The sequence below is a fragment of the Triticum dicoccoides genome, chromosome 6B, assembly GCF_002162155.2.
Source record: "Triticum dicoccoides isolate Atlit2015 ecotype Zavitan chromosome 6B, WEW_v2.0, whole genome shotgun sequence".
Taxonomy (NCBI): Eukaryota; Viridiplantae; Streptophyta; class Magnoliopsida; order Poales; family Poaceae; genus Triticum; species Triticum dicoccoides.
This window is the reverse complement of record NC_041391.1, coordinates 308053115-308064432: the sequence shown is the minus strand read 5'-3', so window position 1 is coordinate 308064432 and position 11318 is coordinate 308053115.

Sequence of the window (11318 nt, the reverse complement as noted above, 5' to 3'; positions counted from 1 at the left end):
AGCAGGGTGTCAACTAGGCTATGCGGGGCACTCTGGCCTGTCTAGCCAACCTTCTCTTTTATATTTACCACAAGACCGGCCCTATAGTTTTTTTTCTTTCTGAAAATGGCTAGCCCAGTTTTTTTATTCTTTTGCAAAATACCCAACAAGGCCTACTTGCTTTGTCAGCCCTGCTGGGCTGCAAATCTTTCAAGACAAGAAAATGGACTATCAGTAGTGAGAAATGGGTTGTACATTTTTAAAACACATCAAACTGATAATTAGTTTCAAATTGCTTTTTTTCATTTTAAGATTTCAAATTCCATTGATTTTTATGCGTGGCCAATTATTTGGATTTTATATTGATATGTATTTATGTTTTAAGTTAGTTTGAATGTGACTCGAAATTTCGTGATTAAAAACAGTTCGAACCGCACCGAAATAGGCAAAATTCCGTATGATGTTTTACCGTGCCCACAATATGGGTTGTAATGCTAAAAAATAGAATATGGGCTCCAAAAAATCCTTAAGAATTAGGAAAGGGATCTAAATTATTAGAAATAATGGCAGATAGGGTGTATGTTGTTTTCCACAGATTTGTGGTTGACTTGTGCGCCTACTATAGGTTGACGCATACGTTTTCCCCAAAAAAGGTTGACGCGCACGCAATGGCGTGCCTACTTAGTCAAAATGCAAGAGAAATGAGTGTTGGATGTCCATCTAATGGCCATCGTGCTTCTTCAATCTCTTCTCTTCCTGCTCCAGCCGCTCAAACAAGCGTCGGCGGGACTGCCTGCTCCCTCCTCCCGTGGCCGGCTGTGCTGCCGCACAGGCCTCACCGCCCCACCATACTCCCATCGCTGACCTAGTCTTCCCTCTACTCACCTAGACCTCCTGTTATTCTCCAGCGACGGCCGCCTCACATTGTAGCCGAAGCAGTAAACACTCGTACTCCCCTCCGCATGGGAGACAACTGTCGAGTCTTCCCCGGCTCCTAGTCATTCCCTTCCTAGGCTTCATCGTCGTCCCCGCTTTGGTGCTCTCGATGTGGTGTGCTCAACGTGGTTAAGAAATGACTTCCATCAGAAGAGGACTGTGCATGAAGAGCCTGATAGCTGGGTCCAAGGCTGCAGCAAGGAAGTGCCACCTTATTACGCGCAAAATAATGATTCCTCCACCTGACAGTAGGGACCCACCGGAAGGGCCTTTGTATTTCGCGAAAAGAACATTCCAGCCGCTGACAGCTTGTACCCACCAGCTATATCTCTTCGCACGCAAGTGCCTCATTATTACGCACAAAAAAATGAAGACCCTCGCTGCTAGGTGGGACCTACCATATTTGGAGGCTGACTTGTGGGCCTACTAAGTTGACGCAGACGCAGGGCTTTGTCAACTTAGTCAATATAAATGATTCTAGCTGCTGTGACCGTACGATGGTGATCCAACTCCTATCGTGCTTCTTCATACTCTGGTCTTCTTGCTCCAGCCGCCCAAACCATCGCGGGCCATGCCGCCTGCTCCTGCCTCCCGTGGCCGGCTGTGCTGCCGCGCATGCCTCACCGCCCCCTCCTACTCCAACCGCTGGCCAGGCCATCCCTCTAGTAACTCACAAGCCCTGTTATTCTGCAGCAATGGCAGCCTCACACCGCAGCCGAGCCAGTAAACCCTCATACTCCTCTCTGTGTGGGTATCCACTGCCGCGTCTTCCCCGACTCCGTGTCATCTCCTTCCTAGGCCTCGCCGTCGTCCACCACCTTGGTGCTCTTGGTGTGCTGTGGTCAATGTGGTCAAGGAACGACTTGCATCGGAAGAGTACTGTACGTGGACAACCTGACAGCTGGGTCCACGGCCGCAGCAAGGAAGTGCCTCCTTATTACACGCAGAAATAATGATTCCTCCACCTGACAGCAGGGAACCACCGGACGGGCCACCGTATTTCACAGAAAAAATTCCCCCCTGACAGCTGGGACCCACAAGCTACAACTTCGCACGCAAGGAAGTGCGTCCATACTACAAAAAAAGATTCCCCCGGACAACTCGGACCTACCAGCTATATCTTCACACGCAAGGAACAGCTGGGACCCACCTAGTTGAAGCATACATAGTGTTGTCTGTCTGGTCGCGAACGTGTACGTACATACTGGTCGATCGGTCTCTCTGCAACCGTGAATTATGGCCGAGTCAGAAGCAACACGTGTCGTAGTAGAGCCGCGGACGTAGCATGTCACGTAGTCCCGTCTATAATGTGTACACATACGTACAACCACGCTGCAAGAAAGTAAATACGGCTATGTACGTACAGACGGACGTGGTCTCGAAGGCGTACAACGACGTCATCTTGTTCATCGGCAGCCAACTGGCTGGGTTGGAACGGAGGAAACAACGCCATGTTCATTGGGAGGCAACCGACTAGGTCGGAATATGTCATGTTCATCGGGAGCCAACCGGCTTGGACGGAACAGCCAAAACAAGGTCTGGCGTACCGCTGAACGAAGGAAACGGACCTGCTGTTCAACCGGGTACGATCAATACGGGGTCTTGTTCATCGGGAAGGGTCTGGCATACCGCAAAACAGAGGAAACGGACTTCTGTTCGAGTGCCTACGGTCGAAACATGGACCTGTTGACCAGGAGGGGTGTGGCGTACCGCAAAACGGAGGAAACGAAATTGTGTTGGAGTGCCTACGGTGAAACAGGGCCTCTTCATCCACCGTCTACTACCTCGCTCCGGCCTCCATGGGCTACTGTTCATCCACCTTCAACCTCCTCCCCTCCACGGGCTACTGTTCATCCATGGCTACTGTTCATCCAGCCTCCACCGGCTGCTGTTCATAGAGCCTCCACGGGGCCCTGTTCATCCACCCCCAACCTGCTGGGGTGCGGCGGCCTCCTCGGGGTCCTGTTCATCTACCGGCAATGGCCTACTACCACGGGGTCCTGTTCATCAACGCCCACCAGGAACTGTTCATCCACAGTCAACCAGCCGGCTCGAGTCACCACGTCTCGACTCATTCTACGTACCGCGCGCACGGTAGCAACAGTCACTATTCATCAAGAGGCAGTTGAACACCGGCTGGCTACGTCTCCCACGGGGGCTCAATCGGCCTTAGTAAGCAGCAGTAGTGATCAATCACTCGGGTTCAGTTAGCAGCAGCAGCAAAGGAATCGCTCGGGTTTAGTCAGCGGCGAATGAATCGCTTGGGTTTAGTTAACAGCCAAGGGATCGATCGCTCGGGTTCAATAACGTGTGATCGCTCGGGTTCAGTTAGTCAACACCCCGAACACACGCGCGTACACGAGAGATACGCAGAAACCTCCATGCATCTCTCGGCCCCAACCACCCACAGTAACCGGGAACTCCGCGATATTTTCCTCGCCCTCGCATCTACCAGAGTTTTTCCGTCATGGACGGCCCAAAGAATGTCATGCAGGTGCGTCTCCACCCCGCCGAGGAGGAAAAGCCCATTTTCTGTCATGATTTTTTGTCATAGAAGTAGGAGACTACCACATCTATGATGATACCGGGTTTTTTCATAATTATCGTCATAGAAGTGCCATAATCATGACAGGAAAAAATTTGTTTGGCCCAAAATGTCATGGATGTGTCTTTTTTTGTAGTGTCCTATGGGAGAAGGATCACCATCATAGAATCATCAACACCTCCTAAGGGAGAAGGATCTACCTAGATCATCAAGACCTCACATCCTCTTGGATTTGAGAAGAACCTTTACCTTTGTGCTATTTTCCTTGATTGTTCATGTTATGCTTGTGGATCTCGTGTATTCTATTCTAGTAGATGTGTGATTTGGGTTTTGTTTGAGTGACTTGTCTTTGTGTTCTTGTTGTTCTTCCCCTTTTCCCCCTCCAAGTATGAAAAGGTAATGAACTAGGGTTCCACCCTACAACACTCGTGCTTGGGCATCGCATGGGTACTAAGTAGTTGAAAAGAGGGAGTCATGTGGTTAGTTACTTGACAAAAGCTCTTAGTCATGTTGTGATAAGATGTTTGATATGATAAAGCCTTGCACATCAATTTTCATGATACACTTTGACATTCCTTATAGTATTGATGAGTGTGACATGAAAGTTTTGATGCATGAAACTCCATAATGATTTATTTTATTTTTTACATATTTCGATGTTAGTTGTTTTATATCAACTATAGACTATTGCGTTGCATGACTATCCTTAAGATCACACCTAATTACACCAGATTGATTAGAATTGATGCTAGTGGCATTCATAAAAAATATAGTTTATTATCATCAACCTACAAGACGACGGGTAGTGATTAAGCTTGGGGATCCTAGTACATCTCAAATGTATCTATACTTTTTTTCTTGTCCCATGACATATCTATATTAAATTAGCACTTTTGGCACCTGTTAAAGTAGTTTGTATTACGTTTCTTCACTCACCTATTACTTCAGTGCCTAGTGCCGATTTACATTTATACTATTTTTGGACTTCGCAAAACATAAATTTTATCGGCGTCAAAATGCAGAAAAAACAACAAAAAAGTTTTAATTCCAGAATGTTCTAGGGCCACTGACCTATGCAAGGGAAATTGTGGGTCCCTAACGCCATCCCACACATCCTAGGGGACTCGTGCCCCTACCATGTGCGACCCTAGGTTGCCGTTCCACCACCTCATGGTTCTCATGGCTTTATATTCCTCCGAAAACCCTCTAGAGTTATCACCATAATTTTTCCACCAATTTAGTGTTTCTTCGCGGTCCAATTTGGAAGCCTTTTCCAGAACTTTGTCGGGGAGGGAATTCCTCACGGTGGACATCTCCATCAACTTGAAGGCCATCATGATCGCCCGTTGCTTGCTACCGCAAGAGTGACATCAAGTATTTCTCTTAGTTAGAGAACCAAGGTTATCAGTCTAGTAGGAGCTTCTCCAAGTGAAGAAAGTAAGCAGCACCTGCACACAAATACAAAACAACTTGTCCTCAACATGCCAAGAGGTTTCTCAATCCCTTCATCTTGCTAGTCATAAGATTAAACACAAATGATAGAGATAATTGGTAGCAAAGTAAAAGATAATAGTAGGAATTGTGTACAAGAATTAACAATTGATAATAGACCCAGGGGCCGTAGGTTCGCTAGTGACATCTCTCTCACAAACAAGCAAGTGACATGGCAAACAAATTACATTTGGGTACCAATTATTATTGAAATATTTATGACTATGATCATTCATGGATAATCTCATATAGGCATTACGGTTGTGATAAGTAGACTATAAATCCAACAGAATTTACTACTAATACTCCACCCCAAAACTGCTATCTAGCATGCATCTCGGGGTATTAAGTTTGCAAAAAAAGAGCATAGCGGTAAGCAAGATGTCATAATGTAGACAACAAGACATCAACTAATATGATGAAACATCATTGTTGTATCCTTAGTGGCAACAATACAAATACTTGTCTTGTCCCATTCTGTCACCAGGATTTAGAGCACATCAAGATTGAACGCACTACAAAACACCAAACCCTCTAAAGAAAAACCGACCAAACTTGGCCAAAGAAGATAGATAGATCGGAGAGCATGCAAAATACAATAAGAAAACCTCAAAAGATACAATTGCTTTCAATGATCAATCTAATTCATAAAGTGACAACCCATCACTTCCTAACAAACACAACACAGAAATACATCAAATTTATCATGATCATGTGATGCAGGTCACGGGAACATGGTATTGAAAATCCAAATAGAGAGAGAGAGAGTCACCTAGCTACTACTACGAGAGAGAGAGAAAGAGTCACCTAGCTACTACTAAGGACCCTAAGGTCTTGATGGATCTAGTCACACATAGTCATGGAGATAGCAAGGTTGATGAAGAAGCCTCCAGTAATGGATTCCCCCTCCGACAGAGCTCTGGAACAGGCCTTCAGATTGGATCTTCGTGAAACTTGAACTTGTGGTGGCGGAAAAATTCTTCAAAAAATGTGGCGGAGGGTTTCAATATTTACAAGAACTATATAAGGCCCTACGCCTTGATGCAGAAATTTTTAAGAATGAACATTTAAACAATAAATTTAGAATAGTACTACACCACATTCAACCTAAAGGTAAATTGATGAGGACATGGCTATGGCAGTTAAAACCACCTCCCTAGTTGTTATACCTATTGGACCATTTACTAGAGCTCATGCACACCAGTTAAATTATCAGGTACTTTTGTTTCTTGGTAATGTTTCTAATGTTCATGAGAATTGATGATGCCTAAATTAGATACATTTGAGTTGCTTATCGTTGAAGGGCCTAACATGAAAACGAATGGGCATCATCGAGCATGGTGATGAAGGCGCGCGTGAAGGGAATAAGAACACAATTTCTTGTGGCGATTTTCGCAATTGAAGCCACCATGATGACATACAAGGAGATGAACAAAATATACAAGATGACTTTCATAAACTTATCCATAGCTTATTATTGATGTTATGCCACCTTATTTTTTTCTCCGGGGTTATGTATTTTTGAAATACTACTTCATAGGCTATTTTTAGAGTTCGTATTATAGGGGGAACAACTCAGGTGGTGTTTTGGTCCCACCTTGCTAAGGTGGGCGAAATCCCCTCTCTTTTCCCCTATAAATACTGCTCTCAAGGCATCATTTAGACTTGGATTCATTTAGTTAAAACTTAGTCATTACAACTTCATGTACTTCATTTGTGTCCAGCGACCAGGCCAAGACCGCTTTTGAATCAACACCTTTATCAATACTTCATCTATATTCACAACATTCAGATTGCTTTTATCACTTTCTTGCCCATTCTTCGATTGTGTGCAAGAATAGACCTTCATGGCCAGGCTGATTGTGCTTCCGACATCAATGAGAATTTTTAGCTATCCCTAGATTAGATTTATTTTCTTACCTATCGTCCAAAAAAGCCTCCCTAAAAAACTATAGATTACTTCATCCGTGTCCTAGAAAGTCTGAGCGATAGCTATTTGACTTTGGAAAGGAATTGCAATGAGAGATAAAGGGGAAAACTAATCGGTAAAATAAAACGAGGGAAGGAAAGTACTTGTGGATTTGTTGCATTTGTTGGGGAACGCGTTAATTTTAGAAAAATTCCTACGATCACGCAAGATCTTTCAAGGTGATGCATAGCAACGAGAGGGGAGAGTGTGTCCACGTACCCTCGTAGACCGAAAGCGGAAGCGTTTCAATAGCGCGGTTGATGTAGTCGAACTTCTTCGCGATCCAACCGATCAAGTACCGAACGTACGACACCTCCACTTTCAGCACACATTCAGCTCGATGACGTCCCTCGTGCTCTTGATCTAGTTGAGGACGAGGGTGGGTTCCATCAGCATGACGGCGTGGCGACGGTGATGATGATGTTACCGACGCAGGGCTTCGCCTAAGCACTACGATGGTATGATCGAGGTGTGTAACTTTGGAGGGGGGCACCGCACACGGTTAAGAGAAACATGTGTGTTCTAGGGTGACCCCCTTCCCCATATATAAAGGAGCAAGGGGTAGGCCGGTCGGCCCCTAGGGCGCGCCCCAAGATGGGAGTCCTACTAGGACTACTAGTCCTAGTAGGATTCCACCAAGAGGGAGAGGGGGGAGGGAAGGAGAGGGAGAGGGAGTAGGAAAGGGGGTGCCCTCGCCCCTTCCCTAGTCCAATTCGGACCCAAGGGGGAGGAGGCGTGCGGCCTGCCCTGGCCGCCTATCTTTATCTCCACCAAGGCCCAATGTGGCCCATTAGTTCCCCGAGGGGTTCCAGTAACCCCTCCGGCACTCTGGTTTTACTCGAAACTTTCCAGAGCACTTCCAGTGTCCGAATATATCCGTCCAATATATCAATATTTATGTCTCGACCATTTAGAGACTCCTTGTCATGTCTCTGATCTCATCTGAGACTCCGAACAAACTTCGGTCATCAAAAACACATAACTCATAGTAGATATCGTCACCGAATGTTCAGCGTGCGGACCCTACGGGTTCCAGAACTATGTAGACATGACCGAGACACATCTCCGGTGAATAACCAATAGAGGAACCTAGATGATCATATTAGCTCCTACATATTCTACAAAGATCTTTAGCAGTCAAACTGCATAACAACATACGTTGTTCCCTTTGTCATCAGTATGTTACTTGCCCGAGATTCAATCGTGGTATCATCATACCTAGTTCAATCTCATTACGAGCAAGTCTCCTTACTCGTTCCATAATACTTCATACCGTAACTAACTCTTTAGTCACAATGCTTGCAAGGCTTATAGTGATGAGCATTACCGAGAGGGCCCAGAGATACCTCTCTGAAACACAGAGTGACAAATCCTAATCTCGATCTATGCCAACCCAACAAACACATTTGGAGACACCTGTAGAGCATCTTTATAATCACCCATTTACGTTGTGACGTTTGATAGCACACAAAGTGTTCCTTCGGTATTCGGGAGTTGCATAATCTCATAGTTTGAGGAACATGTATAAGTCATGAAGAAAGCAATAGCAATGAAACTGTAACGATCATAATGCTAAGCTAATGGATGGGTCATGTCCATCACATCATTCTCCTAATGATGTAATCCCATTCCTCAAATAACAACACATGTCTATGGTTAGGAAACATAAGCATCTTTGATCAACGAGCTAGTCAAGTAGAGGCATACTAGGGACACTTTGTTTTTTCTATGTATTCACACATGTACTAAGTTTCCAGTTAATACAATTCTAGCATGAATAATAAACATTTATCATGAAATAAGGGAATAAATAATAACTTTATTATGCCCTCTAGGGCATATTTCCTACAGTCTCCCACTTGCACTAGAGTCAATAATCTAGATTACAAAGAAATGATTCTAACACCCATGTAGTTTTGGTGTTGATCATGTTGTTCTCGTGGAAGAGGCTTAGTCAACGGGTCGGCAACATTCAGATCCGTATGTATCTTGCAAATCTCTATGTCCCCTTTCGACACTTGATGACGGGTGGAATTGAAGCATCTCTTGATGTGCTTGGTTCTCTTGTGAAATCTGAATTCCATTGCTAAGGCAATTGCACTAGTATTGTCACAAAAGATTTTCATTAGACCCGGTGCAGTAGGTATGACACCTAGATTGGATATGAACTCCTTCACCCAGATTCCTTCATTTACTGCTTCCATAGCGGCAATGTACTCAGCTTCACATGTAGTTCCCGCCACGACGCTCTGCTTGGAACTGCACCAGCTGACAGCTCCTCCATTCAATAAAAATATGTATCCGGATTGCAACTTAGAGTTATCCGGATCAGTGTCAAAGCTTGCATTGACGTAACTTACGACGAGCTCTTTGTCACCTCCATAAACGAGAAACATATCCTTAATCCTTTTCAGGTATTTTAGGATGTTCTTGACCGCTATCCAGTGCTCCACTCCGGGATTACTTTGGTACCTCCCTATTATGCTTATAGCAAGGCACACATCAGGTCTGGTACATAGCATTGCATACCTGATAGAACCTATGGCTAAAGCATAGGGAATGACTTTCATTTTCTCTCTATCTTCTGCAGTGGTCGGGCTTTGAGTCTGACTCAACTTCACACCTTGTATCACAGGCAAGAACCCTTTCTTTGACTGATCCATTTTGAACTTGTCCAAAACTTTATCAAGGTATGTGCTTTGTGAAAGTCCATTTAAGCGTCTTGGTCTATCTCTATAGATCTTGATGCCTAATATGTAAGCAGCGTCACCGAGGTCTTTCATTCAAAAACTCTTATTCAGGTATTCCTTTATGCTATCCAGAAATTCTGTATCATTTCCAATCAGCAATATGTCATCCACATATAATATTAGAAATGCTATAGAGCTCCCACTCACTTTCTTGTAAATACAAGCTTCTCCAAAAGTCTGTATAAAACCATATGCTTTGATCACACTATCAAAGTGTTTATTCCAACTCTGAGAGGCTTGAACCAGTCCATAAACAGATCACTAGAGCTTGCACACTTTCTTAGCACCCTTTGGATCAACAAAACCTTCTGGTTGCATCATATAAAACTCTTCTTCCAGAAATCAATTCTGGAATGCAGTTTTGACATCCATCTACCAAATTTCATAATCATAAAACACGGCAATTGCTAACATGATTCGGACAGACTTAAGCATCACCATGGGTCAGAAAGTCTCATCATAGTCAACTCCTTGAACTTGTCGAAAACCTTTTGCAACAAGTCGAGCTTTGTAGACAGTAACATACCGTCAGTGTCAGTCTTCTTGAAGATCCATTTATTTTCTATGGCTTGGAGATCATCGGGCAAGTCCACCAAAGTCCACACTTTGTTCTCATACATGGATCCATCTCAGATTTCATGGCCTCAAGCCATTTGGCGGAATCTGGGCTCATCATCGCTTCCTCATAGTTCGTAGGTTCACCATGGTCTAGTAACAAGACTTCCAGAACAAGATTACCGTACCACTCTGGTGCAGATCTCACTTTGGAAGACCTATGAGGGTCGGTAGTAACTTGATCTGAAGTTTCATGATCATCATCATTAGCATCCTCACTAATTGGTGTAGGAATCACTGGAACTTATTTCTATGATGAACTACTTTCTAATATGGGAGAAGGAACAATTACCTCATCAAGTTCTACTTTCCTCCCACTCACTTCTTTCGAGAGAAACTCCTTCTCTAGAAAGGATCCATTCTTAGCAACAAATATCTTGCCTTCGGATCTGTGATAAAAGGTGTACCCAACAGTTTCCTTTGGGTATCCTATGAAGACGCACTTCTTCGATTTGGGTTCGAGGTTATCAGGTTGACGCTTTTTCACATAAGCATCGCTGCCCCAAACTTTAAGAGATGACAACTTTGGTTTCTTGCCAGTTCATAAGGCGTCGTCTCAATGGATTTTGATGGTGCCCTATTTAAAGTGAATGCAGCCGTCTCTAAAGCATAACCCCTAAACGTTAGCGGTAAATCAGTAGGAGACATCACAGATCGCACCATATCCAATAAAGTACAGTTACGACGTTCGGACACACCATTTTGCTGTGGTGTTCCAGGTGGCGTAAGTTGTGAAACTATTCCACATTGTTTGAAATGAAGAACAAACTCGTACCTGAAATATTATCCTCCACGATCAGATCATAGAAACTTTATTTTCTTATTATGATAATTTTCCACTTCACTCTGAAATTCTTTGAACTTTTCAAATGTTTCAAACTTATGCTTCATTAAGTAGATATAACCATATCTGCTCAAATCATCTGTGAAAGTAAGAAAATAACGATACCCGCCACAATCCTCACCACTCATTGGACCACATACATCTGTATGTATTATTTCCAATAAATCAGTAGCTCGTTCCATTGTTCTG